Source organism: Mastomys coucha, unplaced genomic scaffold, assembly GCF_008632895.1.
Source record: "Mastomys coucha isolate ucsf_1 unplaced genomic scaffold, UCSF_Mcou_1 pScaffold8, whole genome shotgun sequence".
NCBI classification, from domain to species: Eukaryota; Metazoa; Chordata; class Mammalia; order Rodentia; family Muridae; genus Mastomys; species Mastomys coucha.
This window is the reverse complement of record NW_022196914.1, coordinates 16,731,473-16,747,708: the sequence shown is the minus strand read 5'-3', so window position 1 is coordinate 16,747,708 and position 16,236 is coordinate 16,731,473. Positions and strand designations below refer to the sequence as shown.

At 34.0% G+C, this 16,236-nt stretch overlaps 1 protein-coding gene and 1 non-coding gene across 2 annotated transcripts in view; both read right to left on the bottom strand.

Annotated features, from left to right (window-relative positions):
* The window catches only part of Cdh12 (cadherin 12), a 1,081,833-nt gene that overhangs the window by 640,380 nt on the left and 425,217 nt on the right, over positions 1-16,236 (bottom strand). The window lies entirely within an intron of this gene.
* Positions 2,061-2,188, bottom strand: LOC116084012. The gene has a single exon (XR_004115990.1). It is a non-coding gene; the product is annotated as a small nucleolar RNA SNORA17 (small nucleolar RNA).

Below are 16,236 nucleotides of genomic sequence, written 5' to 3'. Positions count from 1 at the left end.
TTTGTTTGTTTTTTTTGTTTTTTGGAGGGGAAACTGGGAAAGGAGAAATTCGCATGTAAATAAAGAAAGAATTTGTTAACATATAAAAACATATTTTAAATTAATAGAAAAAAAAATAAATAAAATAAAATACGAATCTTTTAGCAAAAAAAAAAAAAAAATTAGTAATTCAAATCCTGAGCATGTTTGCATGAGATAAAATATTATCGTTATAAGAGGTATTTGAATGTTTCAAATGATAAATCCATTTTAATCAGTCACATGACTTAGTTCTGACAGAATGGAGTCAGCCTTGACACACCAATCAATGTGGTGGTTGTGCATCACAAAATAAAGCAAAGACAATGCTGAATTCATATTTCTTCATCCATATTATAGATACAGATCATAAGCTATACTAATAAATTGTCAATTATCTTTTTGTTCTTTTTGACAACTATATTTAAAATCAATTGTATTTTCTATATTTTCATTGTCTTTGTTATTATTAAAGACAAAAAATTGGGGGCCATAATGAAGCAGAATTCAAATGGAAAATATGGAGTCTTCTCTCAGCACTGGATCTTGTCATTTCAGCAAACTTCCTATACTCTAATTTACAGAGATGAACATAATTAAGGCTACATATTCAATGTAAGGTCATTAGTTATAATGCTACAATGTACATACTATACTCCAAAATGCATATCATAGTGACACATTAATATGAGAAAAAGTTTAAGCTGCCTCAATATAAGTATTCTTTTCTCTGAGAATGCTATGGTTCCTCACGCTTTAAATGGTCAGGCCTGAGGCTGAGCATATTTAGACATTGAGGAAACTTCCCAGATGAGGCATCGTGTGATTGTAGACAGCATGTGGCACTTCCTCATTCCCCCTCCTCTTCTTATTTTGCCTCAGTCATAAAGAATATGGGCTTGCTACCAAAATCCCAGATAGGAAGTGTAGGCATAATGTTTGTGTACACTGTGTAAAGTTTATTCTTGTGTTATTCAAATGCTGATTTCTCTGCCCTCATATCTTGTTTTAATGGCAACATGGTATTGTAATGCTTATACCAGGAATCTCCTGTCTCATGTTTTTGTAAACAGTTCTTATCATTTATTCTCTGCCATATCAATAATTGCTGATCCCTCAATGGCTTGGCCGAATAGAAAACAGGGTGGGACCTCTGCAAACCAGAGAAAGAAGAGAGGGGAGAGAAGATTCAGATCTGAAAGAGGATGGAGGATTTGGAACCATGAGGAAGGGATCAAGAGACAGAGAGAGAGAGAGAGAGAGAGAGAGAGAGAGAGAGAGAGAGAGAGAGAGAGAGAGAGAGATCACTGATATACATCTGAATCCCAAAGTGCCAGATCAATAATAATATGCATCTATCATGCGATTGGGGTGAGAGATAGTCAGAAAGTGAAGATAAATCATTTTATTGCTCAGCTATTGAGGTGCAATTTTAAATAAACCTCAGTTTTTCTGTGCAATTATTGAGGACTACCATAAGGTAAGGAAATACAGCTGCCAGGTTAATTTACTGTAATATTTATAATAAAGATTTACAAGGAGGTTCCATGGATATGAACTAACCTCTCTAGCAACGTAAACTCTGAAGCAACTTAAAACTTTCTTCTGTTTAATTTATTTTATCTCAGCTGTTTAGATTTTTTTAAAAAATTGATTGGATTTTTGTGAATTTCACCTCATGTAGTCCAAGTGTACTCATTTCCCCTTTGCTTTGAGCCTGCCCTATAGCCTGGTAACCTCACCCTAACAGATGAGGTGGCATCACAGGCTACCCATATAAGGATGTTCCTCACTATCCTTAAGTCTCCATTTCTGCCTCTTTTCATTGAGCCCACATGCTGCTGCTTCTCTTTCCCTTCAACCTCTCCACCACTTCCTAGTGCACAGTGTTTCTGATTGTCTGGGTTGTCTCAGTAGTGATCTCTGTATGCTCCTACCTGTTCATTATGGCACCGGGCAGAAATTATCTCTGGCATGATCTGTCCCCAAAGGCCTATGAGGCACTGAACTGGTGGTCATTTCTGGCTCAATTTTTTTCAAAGAATGTTAGACTACTATTGATTCAGATATTCATAGGTCAGAATACTTAGCACAGGCATAGCCTCTTCTCCGTCACCTAGGGATGCACATATGACATAGCAGCCACATCTGAGACACTTCCATGTGCAGGTCCAAGTATTTATTTTAAAAGAAAAAAGCTAAATAACACTGAGATCAACAGCAATAATAGTCTTTCCACTGAGTTGCAACAGACTAAAATAAAGACAATTATATACTAATACAATGATCCCAAAATGTATATTTTGAAGATGTTCTGAGAATAAGTCTATATAATTAGAGTAGATAAGTGTGAGATAATATAGGCAAATGTTGCATTCATTTTTTTAGTGTGGATCCTTCAAAGATATTCCTTTGCAAAACATCTTTACTGAAACTATGATATATTTGAAAGAATTTCTTTGTATAATGATATTAGATGCATAATAACCTTTGTCTTGAGAAAGTGTAGCAAAATATTAATACAAATGCATACTGGGAAGAAAAAAGAGAAATATATAAATACAAATGAACATAAGTCAGAGTAAATGTCATGCACTTTATTCATGCCTAGCTGCTAGCATTTATACAATACTGGGAAAATATAAAATTATAAACTTTGCTTCATCTTATTTCTATTTTGTTGGCTACTGCTAGAAAGAAATGAAGCTAACCTGTATCTATTAGTGGAATTGTAAATCAATATAAGACTCTATCCATCAGCTAGGAATTGTTCTTGCATGAGCCATTGGCATTTCAATGAACTTCAAGGAGAGTATTTCCAACTCTCTTCATAGTGAATGCTCTTAGAATTGCGCATGTGAGTGAGAATCACATTAATCCTTAAAAAATAACTCTCAATGTACTTGTCTGTCAGTAGCTCTTAAGATGCCACTAAACATACATTATGTGCTGAGTACATTAGCACCAACTACTCCCTTTTCCTTCATATTGTCATTGTTATTCAATGTGAATGCCATTCTTTCTTTATATTACTAAGCTACTCCGAATTCTAAATATTATTACCCTTTAATTAACTTGATTCTCATCTCACTCATCACCTTTCCCCCTCCCTCTCTTCCTGCTCCTCTTCCTCAACCATCCTCTCTGCATAACTCTGTGGTACAGGAACTGAATCTAGTTTCCTATGTCCTAACAATAGTAACACATCCTTAGTCTATCATTTAATTAAAGTGTTAGGTTTTTTGTTTATTGCCATGATGGCACAACATACAGTCTATTCAATATTATTCTGCTGAACTATTTACCATGGCTTATTTTTATGAAGTGTTCCAGTCTGCAAAGTATTGAAAATATTGAAAAGTATGGATTTTTCCCATTAATAATTCTCATGTCTTTTCTTCTACCACTTTCGTAATACACACTTTAATTTAAGGGTTTTTTTTCTCTGAATAGTTTATATCATCCACAAAAATCTCTGATGAGACGACATGTTTGTATTCCTTTTATTAACTGCCAAAACATAGGGAATTTTTCTGTATTTGTGGCCATTATCACGTTGTGTTTTGGGATGTCATAGATTAAGTGCATAACCTTTACCACATAGATAAATTGATCAGGGTATGCTGTATTGTTTGATGACAACAATAGGCAAAATTAATAGCCAAACAATGTGATTTTTTTTGCTTTAATCCACTAATAACAAAGCTAAATGCTTAATCAAAAGAAATTACACATTTTGTCAGATACAATGTCTATAAAAATGAATGTGCACATAGTGGAAACAATGAAAAACTCAATTCAGAAAGATTCTATGTTTTTCTTCTTTTTTCTTACTATTTTTAAACAGTTAATCTCACATTAACTGAACTAGTCATAGTGCAGTTTAGTACAACTCAAAATCATGTAATTTGAAATACTTCAGTATCTTATGACATGAAAAAAACACTAAAAAATATTAACTAGTTTTAAAAATACTGCAGAATTTAATGTGTCTTACACATATTATCTGTGTACATACAATACCATTATTATATGTATTTCACGTGTACATTACTCATGTTTATATATTATATAGATTATTTTTATAATTACAATAAAATTGTACTCATATATGATGTGGATACTGATGTAAACTTGTGTCTGTACACTGAAGTGAAAATTACTAAACCAGTCTTAATATCTCTTAATTATCACAGCTGGAATATCATATGCTGAAAAACAGAATATTAAATTTAATATAATAGTGGAAAGTTGCCAAAATCTATTCCTGAACATACAGGATAAGTTTTGTTACAAAACTGTTATGCATTTTATTCCCAACAGGAAAAAAAATAACTTGAATAAGAGCCTTTCATGTAAGGTCTCAAAGGGTTGAAGTACACTTGACACTGCTAATCTAAGCATAATAATTTTGGGGGGCAGATAAACCTTTAACACATAAAAATGTATATTTTTTCTTGATTTTAGAGAAACAACCAAATATCTTCAACAAAATTATAGAAGAGACTTCCCTAATCTAAAGAAAGAGGTGCCCATGAACATATAAAAAGCCTACAGAGTTCCAAATAGACTGGACTAGAAAAAAATTCCTCCCATTACATAATAATGAAAACACCAAATGCACTAAACAAAGGAAGAATATTAAAAGCAGTAAAGGAAAAAGGTCAAGTAGTATATAAGGGCAGACATATCCAAATTATACCAGATTTCTCACCAGAAGATCCTGGGCAGATGTCATACAGACCTTAAAGGAACACAAATGCCAGCCCAGGCTACTATACCCAACAAAACTTTCAATTACCAAAGACAAAGAAAACAAGATATTCCATTACAAAATGAAATTTACACAATATCTTTCCATAAATCCAGCCCTACAAAAGAAAACAGATGGAAAACACCAACACAAGGTGGGAAACTACACCTTGAAAAGTAAGAAAGTAATCTTTCAACAAACCCAAAAGCAGATAGCCACACAAACATAATTCTATCTCTAACAACAAAAATAATAGGAAGTAACAATCACTTTTCCTTAATATCTCTTAATATCAATGGACTCAATCCCCAATAAAAAGACATAGACTAACAGACTGGATACATAAACAGGACCCAACATTTTGCTGCATACAGGAAATGCACCTCAGAGACACATACTGACACTACTTCAGAGTAAAAGGTTGGAAAAAAAATTTCCAAGCAAATGATCCCAAGAAACAAACTGGAGTAGCCATTCATATATCAAATAAAATCAACTTTCAACCAAAAGTTATCAAAAAGATAATGAAGACACTTCATACTGGTCAAAGGAAAAAAATCTATGAAGATGAACTCTCAATTGTGAATATTTATGCTCCAAATGCAAGGGCACCCACATTCACAAGAGAAATTTTACTAAAGCACAAAGCACACATCACAACCCACACAATAATAGTGGGAGACTTCAACACCCCACTCTCAGCAATAGACAGATCATGGAAACAGAAACTAAACAGAGATATAGTAAAAATAACACAAGCGATGAACTAAATGGATCTAATAGATATTTATAGAACATTTCATTCTAAAGCAAAAGAATATACCTCCTCAGCATCTCATGATACCTTCTCCAAAATGGACCATATAATTGGTCACAAAATAGGCCTCAATAGATACAAGAAGATTAAAATAATCCCATGCACCTTATCAGATCACCATGGCCTAAGGCTGGTCTTAAATACCAACAAAAACAATGGAAAGCACACATACATATGGAAGCTGAACAATGCTCTACTCAATGTCAACGTAGTCAAGGAAGAAATAAAGAAAGAAATTAAAGACTTTTTGGAATTTAATGAAAATTAAGACACATCATACCAAAACTTATGGAACATAATGAAACCAGTGGTAAGAGGAAAACTCATAGCTCTAAGTTCCTCCAAAAAGAAACTGGAGAGAGCTTACACTAGCAGCTTAATAGCATACCTGAAAGCTCTAGAGCAAAAAGAAGCAAATACACTCAAGAGGAGTAGACAACAGGAAATAATCAAACCCAGGGTTGAAATAAACCAAATAGAAACAAAAAGAACAAAGAATCAACAAAACCAGTATGTCGTTCTTTAAGAAAATCAACAAGGTAGATAAACCATTAGTCAGACTAGCCAGAGGATGCAGAGACAGTATCCAATTTAATAAAATCAGAAATGAAAATGGAGACATAACAACCAAATATATATTAAAATAATTATTCTATCTGTTGAATATTAACAGTTAAAAATATTAAAATAATGTTCTACAAACATCACAGAAGTATTACTGATAATTTTTCTCACTGTGCTTGAAATTAGCATTTTCTTAGTGTTTTACTTCAAAAAGTTTTTGCTATTTTGAAATTTTTAAAATATACTTACCGATAAAATAATTTCTCTCCTCGAAACACTGATAATCTTTTTTAAGTAAACTGATTGTTAGACAATATATCCAGATATGTAATGTGTTTTAAATACTCTCACACTTTGTCAGGTGGTAGCATATAAGGGCTTTTGAATATATTCCTTAATGATTCATTTTAAATGTTTTAACAATTTAGTATTCAACATTAGATATAGTATCCTAAGTTATGGATAGTATTAAATATTCATTGTACTGGCTGGTTTTATGTGTCAACTTGACACAGGTTGGAGTTATCACAGTGAAGGGAGTTTCAGTTGGGGAAGTGCCTCCATGAGATCTAGCTGTGGGGCATTTTCTCAATTGCCCCTTGTGGGTGGTGCCATCCCTGGGCTGGAAGTCTTGGGTTCTATAAGAGAGCAGGCTGAGCAAGCCAGGAGAAGCAAGCCAGTAAAGAACATCCCTCCATGGCCTTTGCATCAGCTCCTCCTTCCTGACCTGCTTGAGTTCCAGTCCTGACTTCCTTTGGAGATGAACAGCAATATGGAAGTAAGCTGAATAAACCCTTTCCTCCCCAACTTGCTTTTTGGTCATGATGTTGTGCAGGAATAGAAACCCTAACTAAGACATTCATTAATGATAATTTTAGGGTATGAAATAATATAAATACACAAGTTGAACAAATTTTTTTGTATTATTTGATTCTCAAAACACTCAATATTATTAATATGTTTGATGTATAAATTACATATAAATAATAAAAAATTAAGAAAAGAAAAAAGAAAATACTCTTGATCCTTCCTCTAAATTTATGTGTGTGGATGTATGTATACTAGCCTGCAAAGGCATTGTCTGTAGAAAATTTGTCTAACACAGGTTAATCAAATATTGAGGAGAAAGAGAGGGGGAGAGAGGAGGCAGAGAGAGTGAGAGAGAAAGAAGAGTGAGAGAGAAAGAAGAGGAGACAAGGAGAGTGACATGGGGAAAAGAGAGAAGAGAGGAGGGGGAAAGGAAGGAGAGGGGAGGGGAGGGGAGGAGAGGAGAGAGAAAGACATGAATAGGAGAGAGGGAAGAGAAAGATACATTGAGACAAAGAGAGAGAAAGGAGACAGAAAAGGAGAAAGAAAGTCAGAGGAAGAGGAAAGAGATGAGAAAGAGAGACAAAGATAAGCACACCCACCCCCACACAAACACACATGGAGGGAAAGAGAGATTTGGGGGAGAAATTTTAAAGAAGTTGACTGGCTATTTTATTCTGGGTACTGGATAAAAGCATTAAAAAATAAAGAAGTAAATGTAGATATACGTAGATATATTGCAAGTTCAACAAACGGGAATAACAGGATGCTCATCTAGTATTAAGTATGTTCAGTTCTTGTTTTTCTAGCATCCTTACATAATAGCCTAATAACATTGCATATTAACCTGAAAGAATAGCTTGCTTTATGAATATTTGGATGAGATGAATTACTTCAAATCAAAATCACATGCTCTTCAAGACTGTAAAATTTAAACTAAACCAACTTTTCATCATTTTCTTTCAAATAAAATTTTTATTGAAGTTAGAGGGCAAAGCTTTTTCACTCCAATCTTCTTGTAAATCATGGGTATTATACTTTTCTGAAGCTACTAATTTATTTCTAAGCATTAACTATCAGATCAATCAATATTAAACCTTCTTTTAAAAAACCTGCTGCAATCAACCTCTGGGGAAATTTTACTTAAAAAAAATTACTTTATCTAATATTAATTGTATCTTTCTATTCTGCCAGTTTTTTTTCTCTTTTCCATTTACATTTCTCCTCTACAATACCATTATTTCCCATATCTATTGCAGCATATCCTTATTCAATACTGTTTTTTATTTGTTTTGTTTTGATTTTGTCTCAGTGAATTTTCCATAGGCTCAACATGAATTTATTGCAACAATGGAATAAGACCTTGTTTAGAAACTATGCATTATTTTAAGTTCAAAAACTGCATAATAAGCACTCCGTATCAGACTCCATTTCACATTAAGTTATGCAAAAAATGCCTTATTTGAGAATTCTTATATTTTAAAATTCATTGATACTGAGTAACTCATTTGGTCCTTTAAAAATAAATCAGCTCATTTGAAGCTGAAGCTTGTTTGCACAAGAAATAAAGAGAATGCAATTAGTACTACCAAAGAATGAAAGAGAATGATGGAAATCTACTGCAGAATTAATCTAGGGAAGCAGAGCAGTTTGAAGTTTGCTATTTTTTTTAAGCAAGATTAGTTTTCCATTTCCTTTGTTATATGTTTTCAAGAGTATTTACTACTTGAGGAAATACTTGTAGAACTGGTAATTATAGTGAGGGGGTGGTTTTCTGCCAAACCTGTTTGTTAGAAGTAATCACCCACTGGAGTATGGTGTACACTTTGCATGCTCTAGAAACTGCAGCTATTTGAAGCATTTAAATTAGTTATGCCTTCCAGAAATGATGAGGACAGTGTGAACCCCAGAGGATTTCCTGGACTACCAGACACATGCAAGAAATTAGGGAAAAAAAAAGAGATTAAAGATCTGTGATCTATCTTTTGTAAAGTGAAGCAGGAAAAAATTCACATACAGGAAAGTAAACAAAAAGATCACAAGTATCAGAAGTATTGGGAAATCTCACTTGAATGCTTTGTAGAATCAAGATGTAAAAATCTTGAGAATTGTTTTAATTATCCAGTGTTTTGAAGATATTGTTTTAGAATTTCCTTTATAATCATTGCCTTTTCCCTGATTACTTACATTGTTAAAAGTCAGGTACAAATCTACATCTGCCTTTCATATATCTTATATCTCCTGCAACATGAGTCTCTCGATTGGTATAGTGTAACAAACTGTTTCCTAGCCATTAGATGTCTTAACTGGAACAAATATCCCTATACCATAGCATAACCATTAATGATTTCAGTTTGTTCTCATTTGCCAAGATTCTAAAGTTAGAAATGATGTCCTTGTTATGGTTGTAAAGTCCCTCCTGTCAAACTGCGTACAAGTTTAACATTCCACAGAGGTTTCTTCACAGGGTGTTGTGGATGTTCTTTTACATTAAAGACAATAAAATTTAAACATTCATCAGGCAGATCAAGGTTTGCCCTATTTATGTTAACAAATAAAAACATCTGAAATTGAAATAGACTTCTATGTTTGCAATGTTCTTAAGAAGAAAAAACTATGGGCTACTTCTCTCTAAATTTATACAGTATAAAATTACTTAGTTGCTTTTTCTTTTGGAAACTATTTACTATATATTTATTATAATTTTCTGTTTGCGAACAGGTATCAACTGCAGTACTCATAAGTAGGGATGAGAGTTTGTGTGACGTCCCTTTCTCTGTTGGATTTTGTCTGTTTTGAACCTATTTATGTCTTCTGAGTTCTGTCATTCTTCTTGGGTTCATTTATGCACCAGTCCTGTTATATCTGGAAGACAATATTTTCATGGAGTCATCCATCACCTCTGCTCTTACAATCTTCCCACATGCTGTTCTTCATAGATTCCTGATTCTTCGAGATGGGTGTGTATAATGTATATAGTAAAGATAATCCACTTAGTACTGAGTGCCCGAGAGGTACTCACTCTCTGAATACTGTCCAATTGTGGGTCTTGTTTTGTTTTGTTTTGTTTTGTTTTGTTTTGTTTTGTTTTATAGATATTGCAAGAAGGTTAAAGGGACTCCATTTTTTCTGTGATCTCTTTGTCTTTTGTTTATATATTCATTTTGTTTTGTGTGTGCATGTGTGTGTGTGTGTGTGTTTGAACGAGAGAGAGAAAAAGAGAGAGAGAAGAGAGAGAGAGGGAGAGAGAGAGAGAGAATTTGATTGCTAGTTTCTGGGAGTGATTGTGAAGAGGAAAGCATACTCAAACTTTATTGTATAAAGGATATTGAAGTAAATAAATTTGAAAACAGTGTTCTTCAATATTTTCTTCTCATAACAACTTCTGCTATTCCATTTATTTAGGTGTGTTTCCTGTGTTTCAATAACATTAATATTCACCATTGTTATACTTTTTTCTACTTGAAGAATAGAACTTTTTATTTTTCTAACTTTTTATTTATTAATTATTTTATTTATCTACACCACAAATGTTGCCTAGCTCCTGGTCCTTTCTCTCAGAATAATTTGATAATACAATGAAGTAAAACTTTAAAACATATAAAACCTTTCCAGAGTTTTTTACACATCTGTGAAAATACTGTATGTAATAAACATTTAGTTTTCTCTATAATCCTATGGGATATTCTATTGTATCATTTGTTTTTCAAAATCTTATAAAATTAGCCAAGATAAATATAATTTTTATACTTATATTTCACTTCTTGTTTAGATAATTTTAAAGTAGATATAATGCTCATTTTCTCATGTTCTAGGCAAGTGTGAAAGCTAAAATGCTTACTCATAAACTATATGAGTTATTACAAATACACATTTAAGAATTTATAACTATGGGAACAAATAAAACTCTCATATAAATAAATATCCCTTGGAAGATGAATTATCACTTTTAAAACATTTACTAATTTTCCCAAATATTTCTGGTTCTAACTGAAATATGTTCAATGTAAGATTTTTGTTTATGTCCAAGTTTTGATTTGGTTTTAAGTAACACATATGTTAAAAAATGTTCATTAATTGAACATTATATCATAATGTTGATCAAACTTTCAAATATTTTAATGGACTCATGGAATTGTATTTAAAAAGTATGCTTCATATATTATTACACACGATTGTTTCTCCACCAACATTTATACATGGACATTACCCAATGAAATTTAATTTAATACTACACTTTCATAGTTCATTAGTTATTATTCAACCCTACTATGAAGTCCATCTTTTCATTCAGGACCTAGTAAGTATACAATTGACTATGTTTTAAATGTTGCTTTAATTTAAAATAGATATTATTTAAGAAATTCAGAATCCAATGTAGTCAACAGATACATAAATGATAATTAAGCATATTGTTAATGTAAGGTAGATCAATTAAGATAAGATATAAAACTCTAACAACCTAACACAGTATATTACATTGTATGAAAAACATATATTGTGTCACCACAAAGTCAACAAGTAATTGTACATGATCTTCATTTAACAACTGTACAAATAATAAAATAAAGTACTTTTACAAGGAAAGCCAGTATTGATGTTAGCTTAATTTCTAGATAGTGATGATGATGATGATTACTTTTATAGTTTTAAGTCCTGCCATTGCTCTCTCCCAGTCCCCCCTCCCACTTATTCTATTTCTTTTCCCTCTATCTCCAAGAGAATGTTCACCACACCACCACCAGACCTCCCCACTTCTAGAGCCTCAAGTCTCTTGAAGGTTAGGCATGTCTTCTCCCACTGAGGCCACACCAAGCAGGTTTCTGCTATATATGTATCAGAGGTCTAGGACCAGCCTGGTTGCTGGCTCAGTGTCTGAGAGATCTCAGGGGTCAGGGTTAGACTTCTGGTCTTCCTTTGGGGTGGCACTCCTTCTCAGCTTCGTCCAGCCTTTCCCTAATACAACCATAGGTGAATTCAGACCAAGGGTTGGGTGTAAGTATCTACATCTGTCTCAGTCAGCTGTCCTCTCAGAGTACAGTCATGCTAGGCTCCTACCAGTAAGGACACCATAGCATCAGTAAGATTGTCAGACCTTGGATCCTTCCCTTTAGATGGAACCCATGTTGTGACTGTCACTGGAACTCCTTTCCCACAGTCTCCTCTCCATTTTTGTTCCTGCAGTTCTTTTAGACAAGAACAATTCTGGGTCAGTATTTTTGACTGTGGGATGTCAACCCCATCCCTCCACTTGATGCCCTGTTTTTCTATTGGATATTGACCGTATGAGTTCTGTTTCCTCACTGTTGGGCATTTCATCTAAAGTCCCTCCATTTGAGTCCTTGAGAGCCTCTCATCTCCCAGGTCTTTGGTAATTTCTGCAGGGTCTCCTCCAGGTCCAACCACCCATGAAGTTACATATTTTCACTCATTCTACTGACACTAAGAGCTTCTCTTCTGTCTTCACTCCTCCCTTTTCCTGGCCATGTTCCCCTTTTCCCCTCTTGCTCCCCTCTCTCACCCAGATCCCTCCCTTCCTCTGCCTCCTGAATTTTGCAGGCAAATGTATGAAACTAGAAAATATCGTCCTGAGTGAGGTAACTCAGAACCAAAAGGACATGTATCATAAGTACTCACTAATAAGTAGATATTAGCCCCAAATACAGAATACCTAGGATATAATCCATAGAACTCAAGAAGTTTAACAGCCAGAAGGGTCCAAGTGAGGATGCTTCAAGCCCACCTGGGACGGAGAAGGTTGTGTGAATTTTTTATCCCAGAATTTTGATGCGTACTAAAATCTTTTTGTGTCTATAGCAGCTGTCAAACTTGGCAGTAACTTTGGTGTGAACATTTTTATGCAGAATGTCTTCGCCTTCATTCTAAGTGAGACTTGGTTCCATTTTTCCTCACCTGTTCTGATGTAAGCACTCAAACACTGTCATTAAATTTTTGGGTTTGTTCCAGTGCAGTTGTCACAATTTAACTGAATAACTCTAGGTGGCATTACTGGCATCACTATGTCCAGTGGCAAAACAGGAGAACAAATAATGGATTACTTATGGCAACTGCATCACATCACACAGTGTATCATGGGTTTTGGAGCTATTATGTAATGCAATGTGATTAAATGATGAATTTATTTCTGCTCAAAGAGTTGCCAACATTAGCTTAAAAATTAGTAAGAGTCTTCACCTGAAACCCAGCCTTGAGCTCTTGTACTTATATCCACTTTTCAATATGATTATCATTCAGCTGGTTTTTATTATCTGGGTTTGAATTCCAATTAAATTAGTATATTTAACAATCCGAGGCCTTATTTGTGCTATATAGGACTACAATCTCAAACTCTTATTTGTCCAGAAATTGCTGCATTAGACTTTGATAAACAATTATAAATTAAATAAAACATAATTGAATGATGTGTTTCATGTGTGATATAGCATGATAAAAGGGCTCCAGCTGCATATGTAGCAGAGGATTGCCTTATCTGGCATCAATGGGAGGACAGGCCCTTGGTCCTGTAGAGGCTCAATGACCCAGTGTAGTGGGATGCTAAGGCAGTGAGATGGTAGTGAGTAGGTGGGTTGAGGAGCACCCTCATAGAGGAAGGGAGAGGAGAATGGGATGGGAGTTTGTGGAAGGGAAACCAGAAAGGGGGACAACATTTGAAATCTAAATAAAATAACCAAAAAAAAAAATCAAAAATAAAGTCAATCATAAATAGTTTTGACTTTTAAATTTAAAATGGCAAATTCAAATTAGTAGAATTTGTATATAATATAAACATAACAGTGTAGAAATGAGAAAATGGCAGTAGTATCTTATTTCTCTGTGTTTGTGAGACAAAATACAAACTCAGGTTTTTCTGTAACTCACTATATGGTTTAAAGGGTAAAGTCCTTCTTGTCAAGCATTAAAAAGCACAGTTGCATCTTGTCTACCCATAAATAGCCAGGGATGTGTATGTGTGTGTGTGTGTGTGTGTGTGTGTGTGTACATATATATATGTGTGTATACACATATGTATTTCCTCACTAAGTAGAGGGAAGTAGGGAAAGGTGGCTCTCTCGCTCTCACAGTCCAATCAATTTGACTGTAGAATTCAAATGTCATTAGTCTCAAAGTTCACGTAGGAAAAATTAGGAAAAAGTACTCAATATCCACCTCACACTCACACAGTCATACAACACACACACACAGACAGAGAGAGAGAGAGAGAGAGAGAGAGAGAGAAAGAAAGAGAGAGAGAGAGAATTAAGTTCTTTTTTATTTGTTAGATTTAAATTTGATATTGCCCATATGTACATACAGAATGCAATCTAAACATCAGGTTAATTAGATAATTGAAAATAAGGTAAATAAGGAAGTGGGTTACAGTATCCACTGTGACTGTTGAAATAGGATTGAGATAAATAAACCAACAACATTATTGGGTTGAAGTAAACAAACACTTAAATAAATAGAATTAAATCCAGTTGTACTTAGAATGCATAAAGTGATATTTATATTATTCAAAAATAAAAACTGATAGCTTATATATAAAAAAAGAAAACCCATGAAAATTGTGTGATTATAGAACTATTTCTCAGGCTCATGTCTAAGTGGTATTAATATATTAAAATAATCAGCCTACCAAAGGCAACCTACAGATTCAATGCAATCTCTATCAATATCCCAAAATTCTTCACAGAACTTGAAAGGCAATTTTTAATGTCATATTGAAACACACGTATGCTGCACACAAATACACACACACACACACACACACACACACACACTCACACACACATACACACACACAATTATCCAAGGATAGTAAAAAGAATCCAGAAAATTCATTTAAAAAAATTCAATTAATAAAACAAACAAAAACAGAGGTATTTCCATCTGCCCTCAAATTGTACCACAGAGCAATATTAGCAAACAACAACGTGGCCTTGGTATAGAAAAAGGCAGATTGATCAATGGAATTAAAATTGAAACCTGGAAATAAGCCAACACATCAATGGATAAACAAAAAGAAGCTAGAAATACACCATGGAAAAAGAAGACAGTATCTTGAGCAAATGGTGCAAAATCCAAATTGATCTATACTCAACCCCCCTGCACTAAACTATACAAAGGCCAGATACATTAAATCTAGTAGAAGAGATATCAGGAAAAATTCTTGAACTCATTGACAAAGAAAAGGAATTTCTGAACATAATGCTGTTAACACAGTTACTAGCATCAACAATAAATAAATAAATGGTACTGAAACACCACCATTCATTAAAAGTAGTAGGCTAAAGAATGGAAAAATATTTTTGCCAATGAATATGTGACTAATATCTAAATATGTGTAATTTTTTTTAAAAAGCAAACATCTGATTCCACATTAGCCTCTCTCCACAAAATGGAACTTATGCCCTGAAGTGCTTAGATGAACAAGAACAGAAACACAATATCTCAGGGTCCTAGAATAAAACAAAAACATATTTCTGGTTTTCAACAAACAGATGAATAAACACAAAACTCTAGTGATATTTTGGATCAAATGTCTCTTAATTGCATTCATTTTTACTCATAGATTAAAGTATTGCCCAACCACTGTCAGAGAAGCTTCATCCTGCAATAGATGTGAAAAAATACCTATAGACACTCATCGCCAGATGTTATACTGAGATGTCTTAGAACATTCAGCCTTACAGGGGTTGTCCATCAAACCCCTCACATCAGAGCTTAGGGAAAACCTTGTAAGTGGAGGGAAAATGGTGTAAGAGCCAGAGGAGATGAAAGATAGGATGAAATTAAGAACCTGCAAATTAATATGATTATAGTTCACATGAACTCACAGAGATGAAGGAAACTAGCATAGGGCCTGCACAGGTATAAACCAGACCTCACAATATGTGTTATCACTTCCAGTTTATTGTTTTTATGGAATTCCTGATTTTGTGAATAAGTGGGATTCTGATTCTTGTGCCTTCTCTTGGACTCTTTTCTTTCTGCTTGTCTCACACAACTCTGATATGATAGTTTTTGTTTTATCTTATTATAATTTATTATATTTTATTACTACCCCTTAGAAATCTGTTTTTTTTTTTCTGTTAAGAGAAAGACAGTGAATCTGGAGGGGAGGCAAGATAGGGAGGACCTTGGAGGAATATGCCAGGCTGCTGAGGTAGTTGTGGGTGTTGGGTAGGGGAGTACCCTAAGAGAGGCGGGGGGTGGTTAGGGGATAGGGGCTTTGTGGAGGGGAAACTGGGAAGAGGGATAACATTAAAGTAAATAA